Source organism: Stegostoma tigrinum, chromosome 28, assembly GCF_030684315.1.
Source record: "Stegostoma tigrinum isolate sSteTig4 chromosome 28, sSteTig4.hap1, whole genome shotgun sequence".
Taxonomy (NCBI): domain Eukaryota; kingdom Metazoa; phylum Chordata; class Chondrichthyes; order Orectolobiformes; family Stegostomatidae; genus Stegostoma; species Stegostoma tigrinum.
The window spans coordinates 39812186-39836827 of record NC_081381.1 but is presented as its reverse complement, the minus strand read 5'-3'; the positions used below and the strand labels follow the sequence as shown (position 1 = coordinate 39836827).

The window sequence follows — 24642 nt, the reverse complement described above, 5'->3', positions numbered from 1 at the left end:
ATTTAATGCATACAGGTCTATCTTGTATACCTCAGAACGATCCTTCAATAAAACCAGTGCATTACTTACAAAGTATCACCCTTGTTTCAGAATTATGGTTCAGACAATGCATTCCAAATAGTTGTGAAGGTCACTGCAATCTTGGATTTTAAACCCTGAGGCTCTCTCTATGCTGACAGCTGTATCAATACTACCTGTCAATCTGCAGTTCATTGATGCATTCAGCGGGCAAATGTACATTTGCAAATACAATCAATTATACAAAAGAAATCACAGGCTGAGAGAGCACAGACTGCTCATACGTGGTCCATGCTTGTCAAGCTTGAACAACACGGAAATAGGCCTTTTGGTTCACCAATAAACTAGCCCCATTTGTCTGTGTTTGGTCTGTATCTCTCCATACTCATCCCATCCAAGTACCTGTCCAAATGTTTCTTAATTGATGAAATTATACTGGCCCCCACCACTACCTCTGATAGCTTGTTCCAGACGCTCACCACCCTCTGTGTGAAAAATTAAATTGCCCCTCTGGATCCTTTTGTATCTCTGCCCTCTCACCTCTGCTCTCTGGTTCTAGGCTCCCCTACCATGGGGAAAAGCTATTAGCTACCTACCTTATGCCTCTCGTGATTTTATAGATCTCTGTAAGGTCACCCCTCAGTCTCCTACACTCGAGGCAAAGTGGGGCAACACTGGGACTGAGACATAGAATTCTTCCAATTCAAAAGTCTACAAAGTCTAGAATAATTGAACGGCCCCATATAATTCTCCGTTTACCTACTCATGAATCCATCACAGACTTGGCTGCCTCGCTGAATATGGTCGAGAGAAATATAGTACACAATTAATTGGCAGGATAAATATTAGTAATTGTTTATTAAAGTCATTGAAACCAGCAGTTGAGATTTATTGAAAGAGCATTTCTCACCTACTTATCCTCCTTTCAAATAATTCATCAGCTTTATTGTAGGGCTGTACCCCACGACCAGGGACAAAAATTGAGGAGGCAGGCAGGATTCAGGCAAGTGGAAGATGTTTATTCAAGCAGAAACTGGTCAACGCAGGGAGAGGACCAAAGGATCTTCCTCAAATCTGGCCTCAACGTGAGAAAGTAATGTTTCCCTTAAACTTTGGCTCAGATCAGAAGAGACATTAATGACACACTCTGGTTTTTCCAGTGAAAATGCAGCATTTTATACATTTTCTGTTACAATGATCAAATACAACATAGTCACTGTCCTTCCTTCTTAATACATACACCCAATCCTGTGGGACACCTATTCAATGATGGGCATTCCTACAGACAGCCACAGGTTCCCATGGCCTTATGGAATTTGTAATTGCTAGGCCTTGGGATCTTTCTATGCATCCTATTCATTCGCATTCCAAAGTTGCCGGCTACTCTCCTTCGGATCTGTCTCAAGCTGCTTATCTCTCAGGTCCGTTCTATCATTCATTCTACTACATGCGCTTTCTTTTATCAAATTCAGCCACTTCTTTCAAATGTCTTACTGTCCTAATTATACATGTAACAATACAAAAGACAGTTAGTTTTAACTAATTGCTATAAGGTTAACTTCTATTATTAATTCTAAAATCTAAAGTTGTAAAGCTACTTCTACCCTTAGCACATAGTAATTAATGGGTTGTGAGCAATCTATCTTGCTCAGGGCATAAAATAAGGTGTTTCCTAAGGCTAATCAACTTTCACATCCAGGTTTAAATTATTTTTTAACTGCTTGCATTATATTCTGGTTATAAGTTGAACCCATTTCCATGATTATCTGAATAATCTTTAACTAAAGCCTATTTCTGAATACTGTAGGTAAAAAGCTGATTACTACAAAATATCTTTAGCTGTTGTCTTTGCAGCTATTTAAGGAGTTAATCTTGGCTAGTTGATGGGCTCAGTTATTCACTAACCGGGACAATCCTTCTTTCATTATTGAGGCTAGAGTTAATCATTTGTCTGTTCTTCGGCATTTTCTTATCAAAACTGGTTGGTGGTAAGGCTCTTTTACTAATATTGGGGTAGCCTTGTTCAAAGGTACCATTGTGTTACACTTAAATGTTGAAGCAGGCTACCCAATTTTGTTTTAACCCTTGTCGGCTGTTTTGTGTCTTTCAAAGATGGGGCACTTTGATGTCAGCAGATACATTCACTTTGTATGGACAGCCCTATATTTGGAATACAAGAATAAGGAAGTTAATTTTGAAATTGTACAACACACTTCTTAGATCTCAGCCAGAATATTGTGTCAAGCTGCGGGTGTCCCATCATCAACAAGATGTGAACGTATTGGAGAGAGCGCAGAAACAATTTCCAAAATTGTTTCAGGGATTAAGGAAAAAATTCAGTTGGTAAGATTGATTGAAGGGTCTAGGCCCAAAACGTCAGCTTTTGTGCTCCTAAGATGCTGCTTGGCCTGCTGTGTTCATTCAGCTCCACACTTTGTTATCATTGAAGAATTTGGGACCGTTTTCCTTGGAGAGGAGAAAGCTGAGAGATCGGATTGAGGACTTGAAAATCATGATGGGGCTGGATTGGGTAGACAGGGAGAAATTGTTCCAGATCATAAAGGGAACAAAGGGCATAGATTTAAAGTGATCTACAAGAGAAGCAAGAACAGCAAACTTTATCACTGTGAGTAGTTAGGGTTTGGAACACGCTACCTGGAATTTTGGTGGAGGCAGATTCAATCGAGACATTCCAGAGAGACGTGGATGGCTATCTGGATAAAAATAATGTGCAAGGGCCTGGGAGAAAGGAGGAGACTGGTGCTAGGTAATGATGCTCATTTAGCTAGCTGGTATAGGCATGATGGGCTGAATGGCAGCCTTCTGTGCCATAACAATTCTGTGATTCTGCCTCCAACTAAAATGCTGCATTTTCAAAATCTTTGGAAATGAAAGTGATAGATTTGTTTTAATTGCAGGAACTCTGCCAGCTGTGCTCTATTAATCATGATGTGTCAGGCTAGGCCTCACATCAAGATTTTTGCAATTTTTTTAAGCTACTGAGCTTCTTTGTAAATTATTCATCTTATTAATGGAGCATTTTAAGGTACTTGAAATACTCCCATTCTGGATCAATAATCGCTATTGTACCCTCGAATAACAAATGGCTTTCCACGTCTGGAAATATTCAGAGCAACAGCACAAACCGAAAACAATGACATGTCAGGATATCTCAGATAATAATTTTACAATCCAAAGTTGGGACTGAACTGGACTTGAATTGAATTGGACTTGTGCCCCTGGTGCCGAGAGGCAGCAGGGCTATTGAGCCATTGTGCCACCCTGCACAGTTCTGGTGCACCCTCGGGTGACTGTGTGAAGTCTGCACATTCTCCCCGTGTCCACGTGGGTTTCCTACAGGTCCCCCGGTTTCCTCCCACACTCCAGGGATGTGCAGGGTGGGTAGATTAGCCATGGGGAATGCAGGGTTACAGGAATAAGGTTGGGAGGGTGGGTGTAGGTCTGGAAGGATGCTGTTTGGAGGGCCAGCGTGAACTTTATGGGTCGAATGGCCTGCTTCCGCACTGCCAGGATTTATTCAGATTTGTATGCATTGGGAGGGCAGTGCTGAGCCACGCAGGTCACAGTGGATTGATTCCATCCCCACCTCCAATCTCAGCTGAAACCATAATTTTTGATCCGCAATTATCCTCGATGCTTCTATGTTCAGCAATGGAAAAATATAGTAGTGTGTTTACTGTTTATGTCAGGTCAAGGCAAGGGCACTAAAAACTGAGTTTTGACGCCTTCCACAGTTCAACCAACTGCTGACAAGACTCATAGTGAAGTCTGCTCAGGAAGAATGAGCACTAGAACAATAATTGGAAAGGACACTGGGAATAAAATTTAGCAGGAGTCTGCAGTGCAGAAAAGCATTAAAGACAATTTATAAAGTCTCTAATCATGTAGAAAATTAAATTTAAATTTATTGCACACAAGCATTTTGTTATGGCCAAGTGCAAAAGTGGGGAATGGCTCTGTTCTTTTCTTAGCCCATTTGGATGATAAAGAACTAAGCAGGAAGGATTTTTCCTGTGTCAAACAAATAAGGGGTTAGTTTTATTGTGTTAAAACCGACCCAAGTAAAATATTAAAGAATTAAAAGTAAAAAAAAACTTTGTGGCTTGTGTGTAAACACACACATTCAAACCAAATGTTAAAAATACAACTTACAGAGGAGGTGAGGTTAACGTTGTGTAAGTTAAAGTGACTGGTTATCACTGACTGTCTCCTCTGGCTGCACAAAGGATTTAATACTCAGCTGGCATTTTTAGGTTGGGGCTGATGTCTTCTGCTTCTTCTGGGAATGCTGCTGTCTGCTTGTCAGAACATGAACGCAAGCGAAGTAATAAGCAGGGTGCCTTCTGAGGTGGAGACAGACGGAAAAAGCCAGCAGCGTTTTCTTCATTGCTACTGGCTGATTCTGCTGAAACGTGCCTTTGATAAAGGCACACAAAACCTGAAAAGAAACAAAATAGTGTGGGTTGTGGAAATCTGAAATAAGAACAGAAAGTGCTGGAGAAATTCTGCAGCAATGGTAGCATTCACAGCCCACATTTCAAGTCCAATGTAACTCATGTTTGGTCCAAACACTGGAGTTGACTCTGTTTTGCTCTCCACAGATGTTACCAAACCTACTAGGTTCCTCCAACAATTCTTGTTTGTCTCCCAAATAAACTTGCATGCCCTCTAATATCCACCTGAAATTCAAAAATCCATGGTATATTCCAAAGTGTAGCTTTAATTAGCTCAGATCGTTGCAGTTTATTTTAGTCATGAATTAATAGTTCCTGGTGTCTCAATTTCAATGTTCTTTTTCCAACTGTTTGCATACTGTAGGGGCTGCCAATAGGTATCTTTTGATAAGACAGGATGAAAGTTGTTTATACAGTTCCAGGGAGTTCTTTCCAAATGCTGCAGACAAGATGTCTGATGATGTAATTAGTTCCTTGATTTCAGTAAAACTGCCTTTTTAATATGTCCAATGTCTGTCTCCAGCTGAAGAATTAAAAATTTATATTTCACATAAGCATGTCTCCATGTCACCACCACTTTTACGGAACGAAAGTGCATTCCAAGGCGGCAGATAAACAAAACACAAATGCACATTCGCTCTATTAGCTTTTTTAACACAAAGTCACAGTGCTCTGCTATAATCTCTGAAACAAGGTAATTCTGTGCAGAGTTAAAACTTGGATACAGTTACAGCTATCAAATTGTTTATTTCCCGCCTTTTGGATGGTCATTGTAAAAAACACAGGATTCATAATCTTGCAATGCATTCTGAAGTTCCTTGGTCTCTTTTGTGGTTAGGTATAAGGGTTAGTATTGTTTTGGAATCCAGTCCCTTTCCCCTTCTATAAAACCTAATTGTGCATCATCTAGGTGGTTTGTGATTTATAACTAGCATCTAAATTCCTGTAAGCTGCCCAAACTTATTTCCTGTGCCTCAGTTTCAGAGGCATTTGCAGCAAAACGATCACATTTATTGAGATTTAAACTCGAACTTGCTCATATGATCTGCCAGTGAGTCATATGCCTATTTTAGCTTCCACAATGTTACTTTCCCTTTCTCCTTTGTATGGGAATAGGTCTTCCCCTGAAGATAGTAAGAACTACCGTGTTTTTCACATCCTCTGAAGCTCTAATTTCTGCAGGTAGCTGTCCTGTTCTGCTGCCATCCCCTAAGTAAAACATAGGGTCTAGGCCCGAAACATCAGCTTTCATGCTCCTCTGATGCTGCTTGGCCTGCTGTGTTCATCCAGCTCCACACTTTGTTTTCTCAGATTCTCCAGCATCTGCAGTTCCTATTATCCCTCACATTCTATTTGCCTATGTGAGAACTTTCCTCATGCTCATTTACATCCGAAAAGAAGGCCTCACTATATTCAAGGCTGAGATAGACTGATTTTTAATCAGTGAGAGAAACAAGGATTATGGGGGGAAAGGCAGGAAAGTGGAGTTGAGGATTATCAAATCAGCCATGATATCATTGCACAGCAGAGCAGATTCAATGGGTCGAATGGTCTACTTCTGCTCCTACTTCTTAGGGCTTTACAGTTCTGCCCCTTTTCTTTTTGAAGCTCCATGATCCTTACTTCACTCCTTCCAACTGTACTGGCCTAGCCTTGGCTTCTTTTGACTTTGTGTTCACTCCTGATCCTTTCTAACACTGCTGGCCTGAAACTTCTGCTGGTTTTTCCTGAGGCACTTCAACCCTTACGGGGTCTGTAGTCCCCTGAAGAGCCTTTGAACCTTTCTCAGCTTTCTGCAGAATTCTGTTGGCTTTCTCCAATGGTTTCAGCCTCCCTGGACTGTCCTGAACTTTTCAGGATGACTATCTCCAACCAACTGGGTTGCTCCCAGCATGTCTACCCCTTACATGAGCAAACTTGGGATCCCACTGCTTATGACTAGCCCTGTAAAAGCTTAATCCGCAATAAATTTTTACCAGTACCATTTCTATGCACTTTCCCTTCGGCCCCTGGATAAGTATATTGGAATTTACCCTGTCCTCAGGTAGGTTCTCTATAATTCCTACCCCTAACAGAGTTGGCACTGAGTTAGTGTCTCTCCTGCTTTGAAATGACATTGGCTATTTTCCTTCCAAATGTGAAATTCTGATAGTTTTTCTGGCTGTCAGCCACATTTGAACACATGCTCACTACTTTCATGTCTGCTGACAGTGGATTGGCAGCAGGACACCCTGTGGGTCTTTTCACATGCTAGCAGCTCACTCTCAGGTTGTCTGTCTTCCCACGCTGAAAGCACAGTCAATGATTTTCTGACAGTCCCCCATCCTGGTTCCTTCTTTTAAAAGTTGGAATTTAGATTTTTTTCTTCACCGTTTCCCTTTCGACTCCAGCCTGCCTTACATAGTCTATATAGGGTGGAAACGGATACTTAGATCTTTTGGAGATAGCAAGAACTCCAGATGCTGGAGTCAAAGACAACACAGTGTGGAGCTGGAGGAACACAGCAGGTCAGGCAGCATCAGAGGAACAGGAAAGTTGACGTTTCGGGTTGGAAGCCTTTCACCGGAGATGGGGAGGGGGAAGAGAGCTGAAAAATAAATAGAGAGAGGAGGGCTGGGGCTGGGGAAGGTAGGTAGGATGGTGATAGGTGAGTGCAAGTAGGGAGTGGTGGGGATTGGTTAGTGAGGTGTGAGGTGCAGATAGGTGGGAGAGAAGATGGACAGGTTGTATCAGGTCAAGGAGTGGAGATGAGAGGGTGGGTTGGGCATTGGATGAGGCCGGGGTTGGGAGGTGGGGGAATAGATTTTGACCTGATAAAATCCACATTTAGACCATTGGGCTGTAGGCTCCTGAGGCAGAATATGAGGTTCTGCTCCTCCAGTTTGTGGTTGGTGTCATTGTGATGGGCATGTCACCCAGGGAGTGGGAGGGGGAGTTGAAGTGGTTTGCGACCAGAGTGTAGGTGCTCTACAAAGCAGTCTCCAAGTCTCTGCTTGGTCTCACCGATGTAGAAGAGGCCACATCGGGAGTGCAGTAAACCACATTGACAGACATGCAGGTGAACATCTGTTTAATGTGGAAGGTTTGTTATGGGCTTTGGATGGAAGTGCGGGAGGGAAGGGGTAGGGGCTGGTGTAGCGCTTCCTGCGGTGGCAGGGATAGGTGCCGGGGGTGGTGGGGCCAGTGGGGAGTGTGGGGCAGATGAGGGAGTTGCAGAGAAAGGCAGATGGGGTGGGGAGGGAAATATCTCTCTGGTTGTGAGGTCAGATTGTAGGTGGCTGCCATCGACCATACCGCTGCTTTCACCAACTACATCACTGACATCACTTCCACTCCTGGGACAGTCTCCATCCCCATACCCAGCTCCAGCTCCAGCTCTACACCCAACTGTTCACCTGCGCCCAGCCCCAAGTACTGCCAGGTCTTCAACATCCCCCAGACCTCCCCCTCACTGAGGATGAATGGTCAGTCCTCAGGAAAGGGCTCACCTTTATCCCTGTCTGCCCACACATCAATGAATTCCCTTCACATCTGGATGTCAAACGCTTCTTCCACCTATTTACTTAACCGGGAGTCCACCCTGTACAGATCCCTTCTCCCGCCTCCAACACAGCCCTTCCTCCTGGACACCAACCCAAGACCTCCTACCCTCCCTTCGCCTCTTCATTTCCAACTGCTGTCGAGGCATCGATCACCTCGATCTCTCCACCCACTTCACTCACTCCAACTTATCCACCACGGAACATGCAGCCCTCCGCTCCTTCAGCTCCAACCCTAACCTCACTATAAAACCCGTGGATAAGGAGGGCACGGTGGTGGTATGGCGCACTGGCCTTTACAAAGCCGAGGTAGGACGCCAACTATCTGACACCTCCTCCTACCGGCCCATTGATCATGGCCCCACACCTGACTACTAAACCATTGTCTCTCAGACCATCCATAACTTCATCATCTCAGGAGGCCTCCCACCCACAGCCTCCAACCTCATTGTTCCCCAACACCGCACCGCCCGCTTCTATCTCCTTCCCAAAATCCACAAACCTAACTGTCCCAGCCAACCCATTGTCCCTGCCTGCTCCTGCCCCACTGAACTTATCTCCACTTACGTTGACTCTGCACCTTCCCCCAGTCCATGAACACCCCACCTATGTCCGGGACACCATCCACACCCTCCACATCCTCCAAGACTTCCAGTTCCCTAGCCCCAGCATCTCATCTTTACTTTGGACATCCAGCTCCTGTACACCTCCATCCCTCACACAGATGGCCTAAAAGCCCTCCACTTCTTCCTGTCCCACAGGACCAATCAGGGCCCCTCCACTGACACTCTTATCCACTTAACTGAACTCGTCCTCACACTTAATAACTTCTCCTTTAACTCCTCCCACTTCCTACAGAGTAAGTGGGTGGCCATAGGCACCCACATGGGCCCAAGCTATGCCTCTCTCTTTGTAGGATATGTGGAACACTCCTTCCTCCGCTGTTAAACCAGCACTATCCCCTGCCTCTTCCTCCATTACATTGATGCCTGTATCAGTGCTGTCTCACGCTCTCTAAATTTTATTAACACCTTTCACCCCAATCATAAGTTGACCTGGACCATCTCCGATACCTCCGTCTCCTTTCTGGACCTCTCTGTCTCTGGTGATCACCTCGAAAGTGACGTCCGTTTCAAGCCCACTGACTCCCACAGCTACCGAGACTACACCTCCTCTCACCCACCCTCCTGCAAAAATGCGATTCCCTAGTCGCAATTCCTCCACCTCCGCTACATCGGTGAGACCAAATGGAGACGCAGAGACCGTTTTGTAGAGCATCTGTACTCCCTACACAACACCTTCCAGTCGCCAACCATTTTAACTCCCCCTCCCACTCCCTGGGTGACATGTCCATCCAGGTCCTCCTCCAGTGTCACAATGACACCATCTGCTAACTGGAGGAGCAACACCTCATATTCTGCCTCAGGAGCCCGCAGCCCAATGGCCTAAACATGGAGTTCACTCAGTTTTAAAATCTCCCCACCCCCGGCCTAATGCCATGTCCAACCCTCTCTCTCATCCCTGTCGCCTTGACCTGACACAACCTGTCCATGTTCTCTCCCACCTATCCACCCCTCCCATCCCACTGACCAATCCCCACCAACCCTACCTGCACTCACCTATCACCATCCCACCTACCTTCCCCAGCCCCACCCCTCCTCTCTATTTATTTTCCGGCTCCCTACCCCCTGTCCATTTCTGGTGAAACGGTCCTGATCTGAAACATCAACGTTCCTCTTCCTCTGATGCTGCCTGGCCTGCTGTGTTCCTCCAGCTCCACACTGTGTTGTCCTTAAGTCATCTGGGTTGGTTCAATTTAGTTGCATGGAACCTAACTGTACAGTTCCAAATTCACCCCTTCAAAACTGGTTAGTTGAGGTGTTTCAGATGCAATGAAGGTATAAAAAGTAAGGTAAAGTTGGCTCGGATTTACCAGATCTTAGGGCTGCTCTCTCATTAGAGACGGAGTAATGACTGGTGGTGGTTTCACCTGAGGATCACCATATCTGAGATGAGGGGAGAGGCTGAGAATGAGAATCCTTCGTGGTGTTAGATGTTAGAATTGAACCCACACTGTTGGTGTCACTGTGCATTGCAAAGCAACTATCCAGACAACTCAGCTACAATTAAGAAGAAACATAGCCCTCAGAACCTCACAATGTTACCAGAGTTTTGGGGTTGCACCTGTTTGATTGAAAGTTGTTATTACAATCTCACTGATCGTTGATATGGTATGAGTTGGATTTATCCATGTGCACGCTTTGCCTTAAGATGAAGAGAATGGATTATTTCAAGAGTTTATTGTTCCTCTTAAATCATAAGCATCTACATTGATACAGCTAGAATGTTCAAGGCCAATTTCTCCAGCTGAGTGTGTTATAAATCTTGCTTTCCCAAAGGTACGCTCTCTGCTTGTAATAAAATGGCCATAATCATATTAAGAAGGATTAGTTCAAATTAAACACGGCTTTCATCAGCTATTGATTCTTAATTATTTACCTTCAATCATGGAATAATTAAGGTACTTCTTCTAAGATAATAATCTGTTGCTTGTTGCCAACTTTAAGACATTAAGGGCTAAAGTTTGTCGCTGCTAGTCTGTTGTTTTCGCATCGATTGGCTTGCGTCTCAAAACATATAAACAAAGAGTTGGCAAAAAAGGATTTCTTCAAAGATAGTCTGCTCATATAAAGTGCCGTTTTGACCTGTTAGTTTACAACAGTGAATATATGTTTAATATTCTCTAACAGTGAACAAATCAATTGAACTAACCGCTACTAAAATAACATCTAAATACTAGGCTGGTTTGCATCGCACTGAGACAGGGGTGAAATATACTGACAATATAGTGATTTTGGATCAAGTGCAATCCAGTAGCTGCCCATCTCCAGAGGAGGCAATGTCTTGAATTCCTCAGCATATTGCTCATGTATGTAACTGCACTGATCAACATTGCCGTAACGATCGGTGGGATTGCACCCAGAACATGCAATACCATTTTGATCCTTGAAGGTATCTTAACATTTGTACTAAAGCTTCACCAATGTCTTACAAGTCAATGTCTGTTATTCCTTCTTTGATTGATACATTTAAGTGTCATTCAAGTGTCAAATTTAAGGGATCAATTCCTTCCATGAGATCCATTAGGTGCTCAGGCTTTGGGGGAATAGTACGCCCAAACTGGTTAACATAATCACACAGTCAAAATTCCTCAATTTGTGACAGTTCCAGATGGGATACCCCAAATCGTAAAGTCTACAACTGAGAAAAATTTAACTGTCTCCCCGTCTTCATTCACCTGTCCCTATAGTCGGTCGCACCCAAGTTAATTTAAATACTTATCCCTAACCTTATGGATAACTTTCTCCTCATACCGAAAGGAGCCAATGTAATCAGAGTCTCTTGAATTAGCAGAGTGAGTTTATTAGTTAGTGAATGTGAGAAGACTGAATAATTCACAACCCATAACACAGATTCGAAATAATAGGTATTTACAAGTTAACAGAAGATAACTATAGTTAAGGATAAAAGTTAAATAAAAAGATAAGTATCTGAATTAGTAGGTGGCATGGTGCCTCAGTGATTAGCGCTGCTGCCTCACATCACCAGGGACCTGGGTTCCAACCCACCCTTGGGCAACTATCCGCGTGGGTTTGCACATTCTCCATGTGACTGTGTGAGTTTTCTCTCTGTGTTCCAGTTTCCTGCCTCAGTCCAAAATTATGAAGATTAGGTGGATTGGCCATGTTAAATTGCCCATAGTGTCCAGGGGTACACAGGCTAGGTAGGTTAGCCATGGTAAACGCTCAGTGCCATGGATACATACATTTGGACCAGAGTGTTAGCCTTGGGAAATGCCGTAGTAGGGGGATGAGTCTGGGTGGGATGTTCTTCAGAGGGTCAGTGTGGACTCATTGGACTGAATGACCAGCTTCCACACTGTGAGGATTCTATGGATGGAATTGTTTATGAAGGGCCAATAGCTGACCATTGTAGCCAACATTACCATTAGCATTGACTTTGGTTGTTGAACAATCAGTTTGACGTTTCTTAGTTTTGCAGGTCAGTTGAGATTCTGTTGTTCTGATTCATTTTGACCACAACTAAATTCCAGAATTTAAGCAAAAGAGAATCCTTTTGTTGTTCTGTTTCCTTTTATCTGGCTTACGATCTAATTGACATCTAACACTTAAAATGGGGGAGTAACAAGGTGTGGAGCTGGATGAACATAGTAGGCCATGTAGTATCAGAGGAGCAGGAAAGTGATGTTTCAGGCCTAGGCCCTTCTTCAGAATGGAGAGTGGCTTTACCTGCAACACAGGGGTGACCAGGAGCAGTTCTTTGACTGTGACCTTCACAGTATGCTAACGCTGGAACTAAGGCTAGCACATGCATGTATCTAAGCCCACTGCTACACATGTCTGACTAGTACAAGAGCTTTGATCCCTCTGGCATAATCCAGCAAAGTGGAAACTGTCATTTTAACCTCTGTCTCTGTGTATTCTTTAGACAGAAAAACACAAAATACTTCTGTAGTTTGTAAAACAATCAGCAGAGGGTGACTTCCTGTTGAGTTGGGGGTTATCAATAGCTCATTATTTTTGTAATCAGAAGAAGTCATAGTCCAATGTGTTTTGACTTGCCTGTTACCTCTTTGTGAGTCATTGTTTAAAGTTCCCTTTGCAAATTTACATGTGAAATTCCATGAATCCCTCTCTCCAGATAGCCCTTAATTTACACTGTCAGCTATTTTTGACTGTATCATCCATATTTTACAAAACACATTTGGGAATTTAAAGTTTAAAAAATGCTCATAGTACTTCAGAGTTCTGACCTGTGGTCATAACATCTCTAACTGTGATAGTTGACAGTCAGTGACTATTCAGTCTGTGTACAATTTGTGACCCAATTGTACTGGGACCAGGTGCAAAACAAAAACACTGTGTGTTCTTTAAGGACAGTGGTTTCAAAACTATTCTCCTTTCTGTGTATATGCTGACTAGCATGATATTCTCTGCCTCTTACATTAGCCATTACAGTGTAGTTAGGTCTCATTACATCCCAGGTAGGCCTCTTGTTGGTGTTATGCAAATGACTACTTCATAAGAGTAGATCAAAATATGGCGTTTGAAGGTACAACCTTTTAGGTTGAAGGGCTATCCAAGCTGTTCCATCTATTAGAGCTTTGTATTCTGGATGTGAACCGTGTCAAAGTCTGTCGCATTTATTTTCTATCCCAATGTAGCTTTTCCTTTTAATCTCTTCATACAAGGTAAGGCAAGATTACTCCATTTACATTTATCTTACTCTTCAAGTGACACCTGTGTTGTACCAAATATATTTGCACTAAATCTCCAGTTACACATCATAATGAAGTCAATAAACAGGGCTTTTGACGGTATGCCTATGATCCAAGAAGATAATTCCTTCTTCCATTTCCTGTAAATTCTCCCTGGTTTGTTCTAAATCCAAGGGTCATAATTTATACAAACGCCATTCTCTATGGCCTCAAATGATGCCTGCTGACTTTCCTCGAGGTTTTATTCATTTATTGGTTGTTTCTCAAGCCTTCCTACTCCCTCTCTAAAGTACACTGTCTTGATATTATGCTCACTAAATTCATTCTGTTCCAAGACATTTGTTTCAGTTGGTTCCCTTCCCAGTCTGTCCCTAACAGAGCTTACAAAATAGTCCAACCTGGCAACATCCAGGCTATACACCATGGGCCCCCCTGCTTGAATGCTGTAATTACATCATTAATCAAACTTTTTAGGCTCGTTTGTGTTCAAAACTACCATTCCGCGCTCTGTGTAAGTCAGCAATTTCTTTCTTGGTTAACATGGTACTTGTTCTTTCCCAAATTTCCTTCATTATCTATTGCAATAGACAATCCTGCCATTCTCTGACTTTGTGTTTGAACCATGTTGATAATCCCATGCAGTTAGTTTAATCATTACTGGGGTCATTCCTTGTACATCTTGACACTATACTGTGTGTATGGGAATAATGACTGGGCCATTGTCAGGACAACATCTGTTCTGATAACATCTGTTTTGATAACTTTCCAAAATTGCTTCCTATTCCTTTAACTGGGGGAGATGGTCTAATCCTGGGTTTAAGTGTGATGATTTTGCTGATAAAAACCTTCTGGTGAACATTGTGGGGCAGCACATTGTACTGTGACTGGGTGTCCAGGCTCACAGCTGTTTTCATAGTCAAATCTCCTCCCTGTGGCAGAGCCATACTTAGCTCGGCTGTTGTTTTGGGGATGCCAGTGACCTAGTTTACCATCTATTTCACACATTCCCTTTTTACCTACTGGGGCTAGTAGTATTATAACTGAACAAGTAAACCAGAGACTCAGGTAACGTTCTCGGGACCAGGGTTCAAATCCTGCCATGGTAGATGATGGAATTTAAATTCATTAATAAAAAAATCTGGAATTGAGAATTTACTAATGGCCATGAAACTATTGTCAATTGTCGTTAATGTAGTTGACTCTCAATTTCCCTGTGAAGTGGCCTAGTAAACCATTCAGTTGTACCAATCACAACAAAGTCTCAAAGAAATGAAACCGATTTAGCATCAGAAAGGACAATGCAGGGTTGGCACGGCTGTTTTTGCCAAAATCGTCCAGACTAACATATGGGGGCTAGTGACAAAATTGGGAGAGCTGTCTCACAGACTAGTCATACTAACGGATTTGTGTTTTACATAATTCCCCAGACACCCCTGCCATCATCCCTGGATATGTCCTGACCCTCTGGCAGGACAGACCCAGCAGAGGTGGTGGTACAGTGGTATACCATCGGGAGGGAATTGATCTGGGAATCCTCAACATTGACTCTGGACCCCATGAACTCTCTTGGCTTCAGGTCAAACAGAGGCGAGGAAACCTCCTGCTGATTATCATATACTGTCCTCCCTCAGCTAACGAATCAATTCTCCTCCATATTGATTAACACTTAGGAGAGGCATTGAAAGTGACAAGGGCACAAAATATACTCTGGGTAGGGGATTTCAATGTCCACTGCCAAGAGTGGCTCTGCAGCAGGATTACAGATCAGGCTGGCCAGGTCCTAAAGGACATAGCGAATCAACTAGGTCTACAGCTGGTGGTGAGGGAGCCATTCAGACGGAACAACTGATTAGATTAGGTTCCCTACAGAGTGGAAACAGGCCGTTCGGCCCAACAAGTCCACACTGCCCCTTGAAGCATCCCACCCAGACCCATCCCCCTATAACCCACACACCCCTGAACACTACAGCATGGCCAATCCACCTAGCCTGCACATCTTTGGACTGTGGGAGGAAACCGGAGCACCCGGAGGAAACCCATGCAGACATGGGGAGAACGTGCAAACTCCACACAGGCAGTCACCTGAGGCTGGAATCGAACCCGGATCCCTGGCGCTGTGAGGCTACAGTGCTAACCACTGAGACACCAAGCCACCCTAAACAACATATTAGCCTCATCCTATCAATCTGCCTGCTGCAGCTGCCTCTGTCCATGACAGTATCAGTAAGAGTGACCATCACACCGTCCTTGTGGAGACAAAGTACCACCATCATTTTGAGAATAACTGCGATCATGTTCTGTGGCACTATCACCGAGCTAAATGGGACAGATTTCAAAGTTTAACAACTCAAGCACATTCATGAAGTGCTGTGGGCCATCAACAGCAGCAGAATTGTACTCCAGCACAATCTGTAACCTCATGGCCCAGCATATCCCCCACTCAACCATTACCATCAAACCAGGGGATCAGCCCTGGTTCAATGGAGAGTGTGGGAGGGCATGGCAGGAGCAGCGCCCGGCATACCTGAAGATGAGGTGTCAACCTGGTGAAGCCATCAAACAAGACTACTTGCGCACCAAACAGTGAAAGCAGCAAGTGATAGACAGAGCTAAGTGATCCCACAACCAACGGATCAGATCTAAGCTCTGCAGTCCTGCCACACCCAATTGTGAATGGTGGTGGACAATTAAACAACTCACTAGAGAAGGAGGCTCCACAAATATCCCCATCTTTAATGATGAAAGAGCCCAGCACATCAGTGCAGAAGGTAAGGCTGAAACATTCGCAGCAATCTTCAGCCAGAAGTGCCAAGTGGATGATCCATCTCGGCCTCCTCCAGTGGTCCCCAGCATCACAGATACCGGTCTTCAGCCAATTCGCTTCACTCCACATGACATCAAGAAGCAGTTGCAGACTCTGGATACTGCCATGCTATAGGCCCTGACAGCATTCCGGCAATAGTGCTGAAGAGTTGTGCTCCAAAACTTGCCGATCCCATAGCAAAGCTCTTCCAGTACAGTTACAATATTGGCTTCTACCCGACAATGGGGCGAATTCTCCAAGCATGTCCTGCACATAAAAAGCAGGACAAATCCAACCCGACCGATTACCACTCCATCGGTCTGCTCTCAATCATCAGTAAAGTGATGGAAGGTGTCTGGAACAGTGCTACCAAGCAGCACCTGCTCAGCAATAACCTGCTCAGTGACACCCAGTTAAGGTTCCGTCAGGGCCGCTCAGCTCCTGACTCATTACAGCCTTGGTTCAAACATGGACAAAAGAGCTGAATTCCAGAGGTGAGGTGAGAGTGACAGCCCTCGACATCAAGACTGCGTTTGACCAAATGTGGCAACAAGGAGCCCTTGCAAAACTGGAATCAAGGGTTGTCAAGGGCAAACACTCTGGTGGTTGGAGTCAGACCTAGCAGACCAGAAGACGTTTGTGGTTGTTGAAGACCTGGACAGCTCCAGGACATATGTGTAGGAGTTCCAGGCAATAGTACCGAAGAATTGTGCCAGGTAGTGTCCCAGGTCCAATTGTCTTCAGCTGTTTCATCAATGATCTTCCCTCCATCATAAGGTCAGAAGTGGGGATATATCCTGGTCATTCCATTGTGCTCAGCGCCATTTGCAACTTCTCAGATACTGAAACAGTCAATGTTCAAATACAATTAGATCTGGACAATATCCAGGCTTAAGCTGACACGTGTAAAATAACAGTGGAAATATACTTCCGTTCCTTCACTGTCGCTGGGTCAAAATCCTGGAATTCCCTCCAAAAACACTTTGTGGGTCAACCCACCGTAGCTGGACTACAGTGGCTCAAGGACACAGCTCACTACGACCTTCTCAAAGGCAGCTAGAGATGCACAATAAATCACAGCCAGCCAGTGATGCCCATATCCCACAAATGAATAAAGGAAAAGGTTTTTTTGAACTCTGTTCCTCCTTTCCACTATTTGAAAGGACTGTAGGTGCTGAATACTTTCAAATTAGTGAGGGATTCGCAATATCTTTTGCATTTAAGCTAGAAACACCTTGTGTTGTCTGAACCTTGATGGCTGCCCACCTGCAGTGGTACGACCCACCTACAGTGGCACTACCCACTTGTAGCTTACCTCACTCAGTAAATGTTTCTTGTGGCTGCAAGAGCTTTATTAGAGAGTGACAAGGAAAGGCCTTTGTCTATTTCGTGACTTGATCAATTACAACTAATGCACACTAATGGCTACTTTCAGCTATGGCAATGTTTCAATTAAAAACAGCCTGCAGATGAATCCATTGCTCCTCCAGGGCAGTGAACTATCGAACAAGGCTGTATTAGGACAGTTAGACCGATTTTGTTGGGGACATGGCAGTCAGCATGATACAGGAAGATTGGCCTCAGCTTGGATTTCTGAGTGTGTTCCCTTCGCTGTTGGGTTTCCCTGATTTTATGGGCACTTACTTTCCCAATGAGGCACAATTCATTAGAATAGTGCAGGGCTTCACAAATCTTCCAAAAGTTATGAAATATCAGTTGTGTAGTATCAATTCCTTGTTTACAAGGGAAAGGCAGAGAAGGTATCAATAAGCATAGGGGGAGATGATGTGGTGGTAGTATTATCACTGGACTATTAACCCAACAACGCAGCTATAGTTCTGGGTTCAAATCCCACAATGGTAAATGGTGGAATTTGGATTCAATTAAAAAAAAAGAGTCTAATGACCATGAATCCATTGTCAACTGTCAGGACAAAGCCATCTGGTTCATTAATGTCCTTTAGGGAAGGAAACTGCCATCTTTACCTGGTCTGACCTACATGTGACTCCAGACCCACAGCAAGGTGGTTGACTCTTAACTGCCCTCTGGGATGACCTAGACAGCAATACCCTCATCCCCTGAATAAATTTAAAAAACTACCACACCAGATGTTAATAATTTGGTTAAATGTTTTTCTCATGGCAGTTAGCAGAGGAAGAATCTCCACATACTGAGAAGACTGTCTAGTATATGGCTTCTTAATGAGTTTTTTGGCAGTGTGACTCCATAATCTGTAAGTGGCAAACGATCCATATAGTAAAAGGAATCATCATGTCTGGATGGTGTTCAACATTAACAAGTTGCATTGGATGTTTGTCAGGGTTCCCCTCATATCCCAGCAAAAGAGGTAGCACTGTTGCATCAACATCACTGTGCATTAATTCCATTGTCTATTTCCTTGTCATCAATTGGGCATGGAACCCAAGTTGTAAATACAGGCACGGCTCGAATAACTGATTAACCAGCCCAGAGGCAGTGGGCAACATCCCCATCATCATAGACTCCAAAGGAATTGTCTGGAAAATTGAGGATTCAAGCTGGCCAATTCTCTTTTACCTGGAATCCTCCGAAAGTATCCACTTAAATCAGAGACTTCCAACTAAATTAAGCAAGTAGTTACTCAGGGAAAGTCAGACAATTAAATACATAGTCTGAGTAACTGTTCAATATATCCCATACTAACCACGCAGTAACCCTATTACTTCTCGCCAATCCACTTCCACACCGCAGAACCTGACCAGGCACACCCTCATTCCTCCGTGATTCGGTCACCTCTACCCTTGCTCCAGACACACCACCACGTGCACATCTCCAGTCTGGAAGCACCGTTTTCCCCTTCTCGGTCTCCAGATGCATGCAACGTATGAGAGGAGAACATTTGTTTTCCTTAGAATCATACATTGTTTCTCAGTCTTCACTCCTTTACACATAAGGACTACACTAAAGCATAAGGGTTGCATGAGAGTTCCAAATGTTGGTAGAGGATGCATTCATTTAGACTGAAGTGTTTAAATAGTGCACAGCAGTGAAAAGACTCTTGAAACATTAAGGTCCAGCGTTCTTCAACTTGTTACATCTAATTATAATGTAATAGAATCTAAACATACATTTAATTAAGAAGTACTGAAAACTGCACATTAGTCTTGAGAGGGGGTCCCCATCTTTACAGTTCTGAACAGAATATTCGGTTTGATTGAACCCTTCAAATCTAAATTCTTGTTATAAGTTACCCCATGGCTCCTCCACCACCATCAGTAGTTTACATAATTGCATGATTCAATCAAATGTTTAAACAACTCCATGTCAGAGAAATTAATATAAACTTGAGTAATAACTTACTCAATGCACTGAATCTCTCACCAGCAAATTACATTTCTACTGAGCACTTGAGATCAATATGCCTCCTAAATTTGTTACTTCATCACTTACTTCTTTCCTGAGAAAATTTACCAATGAATCTACCAAGTGCAAATGCTACCTGCAGGTCTATCTTTGGTACTGCATTCTTCAGTATAGCCTGACCCTCCCAACTTGGGGATTTTAACCGAAAAAGTAACATTTACACATATTTCTTACTTTTGCAATTGTCTCAGTGCTCATAGTTCTCACAAGTTTCAGGTGGTCATATCTCAATTGAAGTCAGCTGCTGCAGCTATAATGGTCTGTTCCGGTTTACCAGCTCTCTCTGTTTACTATCTTAGAATTCCTGTGTCATTACAATTGCAGCACCAATAAGGAATTTTAAAACATCGTAGAAATGGCACTTGTCTAGTTTGAAAACAACTGCTTAAAGTTCAGTTGCTCAAGTATTATATCACCAGATCAGGAGCAGACTCCTGCTGTTAATCAGATTAATCTTTACTTTATCATTTCATCTACAAGCATTGTTCTAAAGTATATTTGTTCTTCAAAGATAGAACCCAATATGTCAACTGAATTTAGTATTTATAGCACCATGGCTCACCTACTTACGTGGCAGCAAGCACCAGAACTGTTTAATTATAGGCAACTTTGTGTTCAATAACACATCCTTCTGTTCAGCAACAACAATGACATTGCAAGTAGGACACAGCGGTTCAACTTACAAAGCGTTTCCGCTGGAAGCGACTCAGTCCACCAAAATGGCCCAAACACAAAAAAACACAATTTTACTCCCACATCCATCAAGAAGGACAAGGGCAGCAGACATATAGGAACGCCACCACCTTCAAGTTCCCCCCCAAGCTACTCACCACCCTGGCTTGAAAATTTATAGGCGTTCCTTCACTGTCACTGGGTCAAAATCCTGGAATTCCCTCCCTAATAGCATTGTGGGTCAGCCCACAGCAGATGGACCGCAGCGGCTCAAGAAGGCAGCTCACCAACACCTTCTCAAGAAAACAGGAGACGGGCAATAAATGCTGGCCAGCCAGCGACATCCACAACCCACAAATGAATAGGAGAACAAATCCAAGATAACAAGGTGTGGAGCTGGATGAGCACAGCAGGCCAAGCAGCGTCAGAGCAGCAGGAGGGCTGACGTTTCGGGCCTAGGCCCTTCTTCAGACCAGGAAAATAAATCCAGCAGGTAAGCAAAGTGCCTTAATAAATAATTGACTCTAAATTAAAGGCATTTTTTTTACAGCAGAGAGGGTATTGAGGATATTGGAGCAACTGCTATGTCTCTGATTCTGAAACATGGGAAAATGAGCAGGTGGAGTTCTACAGGTGTCCAAATCGCAGGCCTGTCAAATGGCAGGAATTCACATGTATAATCGCAATCTCTGGAGCTTCAGTGTCAGTAATATTTCTCAATCCTTTACATAAACTTGAAGTCACCTAAAATTCTGCTGCCCATATCTAAACTTGAACAAAGTGTTCACTGATCTACATTGGTCGCCAGTCAAGCAGTGCGACCATTACAAAATATTTGTTCCCTGTTTTCAAATCTCTTGATAAAATCACTCATCCCCATCTCTCTAACCGCACCCAGTGGGCCTTCCAGACTCAAGTCCTTTGTCTTCCTCCAATTCAGACTCCTCCAATTTGTGACCCTTACTTTAAGCGTTCCACTATTGACTGTAAGTTTTACGTCCTAGAATTCACTCCCTAAACCTCTTCATCTCTCTACTTCTCTCTTCTTCTTAAAGGCATTCCAAAAACCTGCATCTTTAACTATTTTGTCATCTGCTTTTTTGTTCTGTTTCCCAGTGTCAGGCTCTTGAATGATAATATCCCAGTGAACATCTTGGGTTATTTTGCAATGTTAGTGGTGTTCCTATTCTCGGCCTATTCCCCCCTCACTGTTGTTCTTGGACTTCAGGAATTACTGAAACAAAAGGCACACAACAAAGAGGTTGGCTCACCTTCATTAGTTAACTCACAAAATGCCAACCCCTATACAAATCATTCTGTGATTTGCCCAGAATTTATACAAGACATTATATGAGGTTGCCTTTCACTAACATAAGTGACCACAGTTCAATCCTGTCCACAATGTGCCTGCAACTTATAAAGCTAGGCCCTGTGAAGATCCTTCTACAATTTGTCTGCAACTCACAATCACACACAGAGCTGGTTCTTATCATTGGTGGATCTAAAGTCTATGCCTATCTTCCCTCAACTATAAGAACTATATTCTGGTCTTCAACTCTTTTTATGATGATTGCTATCACAATATCACCAATACATCTCCTGTTATCAACCAGTGTTTAGTAAACTTTTTTTAGTTTATTGTACACCCTGGCCTAAACAGGACTAAGATGAACAAAATGTTGTTCATACAATCCCTACAGTGTGGAAGCAGGCCATTCAGCCCATCAAGTCCACAATGACAATCCAAAGAGCATCCAACCCAGATCCACCCCATCACTGTTATTCCATAGCTAACTCACCTGGCATGCACATCCCTGGGCCCTCTGGCTAATCCATCTAACCTGCACATTTTAGACTGTGGGAGGAAGCTAGAGCACCCAGAAGAAACCTACAGAGACACAGGGAGAATGTGCAAACTCCACATGGACAGTCACCCAAGGGTAGAATTGAACTTGGGTCCCTCTCACTGTGACGTAGCACTGCTAACCACTGAGCCACCATGTCACCTTTAGATACTATAATAGAAAGCAATACAATCCCAACACCATGATGAGGCATATCAGTTCCAGGATTAATGGGTGTATGAACATCCTTTTCTTTCCTGACTGAAACTCATTGCACTAAGTACTGGCTCTTGTCTCGTACAATTTTTAATGGTAAAATCTCTTCCAGTCTGCTAACTTGCACTACGGTGTAAGTTAATGTTATTTTCAGTTTTCTAGTGAGTCTGAGGTTCAGCTGGTTCACCCTTCTGTGAAGTTACAATTAACTCTTTTAAGCCAGTACAACTCACTTCTGAATGCAGTGTTGAGGTATGGCTATTTGTATTGTACATTTCATAGAATCTCTACAGTGTGGAAATATACCACACCAACCCTTACAGCATCCCATCCAGACCCATCCCCCGTAACCGACCTAATCTACACACCCCTGCACACTATGGGAAACTTAACATGGCCAATCCACCTAACCTGCACATCTTTGGGCTGTGGGAGGAAGCCAGAGCACCCAGAGGATCCCCACACAGACATGGGGAGAATGTGCAAACTCCACACAGGCAGTTGCCTGAGGGTGGAATCGAACCTGAGTTCCTGGCACTGTGAGACTGCAGTGCTAACCACTGTACCACTGTGCCTCCCGGTTTCACTTACATCTTTTGTTTGGGGGGTAGATTTATTTCTGAACAGTTCAGGGGGAGGTCATGTCCTTTAAGATGCTATATAACAGCAAATTTTTGTTAAATTTCCTGGCACTTTTTTATTCTTTCTTACTTTTATTAGATGTATTTTGGTCTTTAACTGGACATTGAGATAGTCCGGGGTGGGGGGGGTGGATAGGTCAGTCCAGGGAAGAGGGACAGGTCATGGAGGCGGGATGAGGTAGTAGGTAGGAAATGGAGGCGCGGCTTGAGGTGGGACGAAGGGATGGGTGAGAGGAAGAACAGGTTAGGGAAGCGGATACAGTCTGGGCTGGTTTAGTGATGCTGCAGTGGGGGGAGGGGACGAGCTGGGCTGGTTTAGTGATGCATCACTAAACCAGCCCAGCTCGTCCCCTCCCCCCACTGCATCCCAACATCAGCCCAGCCTGTCTCCGCTTCCCTAACCTGTTCTTCCTCTCACCCATCACTTCATCCCACCTCAAGCCGCGCCTCCATTTCCTACCAGTACCTCATCCCGCCTCCTTGACCTGTCCGTTTTCCCTGGACTGACCTATCCCCTCCCTACCTCCCCACCTATACTCTCCTCTCCACCTATGTTTTTTTCTCTCCACCTTCGGTCCGCATACCCCTCTCTCCCTATTTATTCCAGAACCCTCTCCCCATCCCCCTCTCTGATGAAGGGTCTAGGCCCGAAACGTCAGCTTGTGTGCTCCTAAGATGCTGCTTGGCCTGCAGTGTTCATCCAGCTCCACACTTTGTTATCTTGGATTCTCCAGCATCTGCAGTTCCCATTATCATTGAGATAGTCCCATGTTCATAGAATTTTCTTAAATGCTTTGATTTTCTAGAAGAGGTTTGAAAAACCAACTAAAACACAGTAAAAAAAAATGGCAGAGGTCCAGGGGAGAAAAAGAAAAACAGAAAATTACTTATTGGCAAAATAACATTAACCTATTTACGCAGTGCTGTTTATTATTTAAACAACAAAGGAACATACTAATGCTTGGAGATAGTAGGAACTGCCGATGCTGGAGTCAGAGATAACACAGTGTGGAGCTGGAGGAACACATCAGGCCAGGCAGCAACAGAGAGGCAGGAGTCTTGCTGTTTTAGGCCGGGACCTTTTTTCAGGAATATTTCAGAAATTTAGAAGAACGGTCCCAACCTGAAATGTCAACTTTCCTGCTCCTTTGATGCTGCCTGGCCTGCTGTGTTCCTCCAGCTCCACACTGTGTTGTCTCAACATACTAATACTTGTCATTTCCTGGCCTCCTAAAAGCACAATCAGTTCAACAACAGTCAAAATGGAGTAGGAGTAAGGAAGGCGGGCTAATTTCAATGGGATGAGAGCAAATTTGGCCAAGTAACCTGTATCAAAGATTGGCAGACAAAATTGTAACAGACAAATGGCCTTGATTCAAGCATGGTCAAAGTATATTCTGATGAAGTAGAAAGGTAAAACAAGCAAAATCAGACCTGTCTGGATGGCAAAAGGCATAGAGCAAGAAGATGCAAAAAACGAGATGTTTGATGGCTGTCAGACTGATAATACAGGTAGGATACAATACAGGCTGAATATAGAACATTCAGGGAGAAAGTGGAAAGGGCAATAGGAGTGGCAAAGAGAGTGTATGAGAAGAGATAGGCAGCAGGCATAAAAGGAAACCCAAAAGATGTGTAGGCTTACTGAAATAGTTAAATGGTAGTAAAAAGAGGGGTGTGACAAATTAGGGACTCAGAAGAACTCAACTGCTGAGGTACTTCGCATCTGTCTT

At 43.7% G+C, this 24642-nt stretch overlaps 1 long non-coding RNA gene across 1 annotated transcript in view; it reads right to left on the bottom strand.

Moving 5' to 3' along the window:
• Positions 1-944: 944 nt before the first annotated feature.
• The window catches only part of LOC125466603 (uncharacterized), a 94675-nt gene continuing 70977 nt past the window's right edge, over positions 945-24642 (bottom strand). Inside the window, exon 3 of the long non-coding RNA XR_009447400.1 lies at positions 945-4477. This is a non-coding gene — a long non-coding RNA (uncharacterized LOC125466603). The remainder of the gene's footprint in view (positions 4478-24642) is intronic.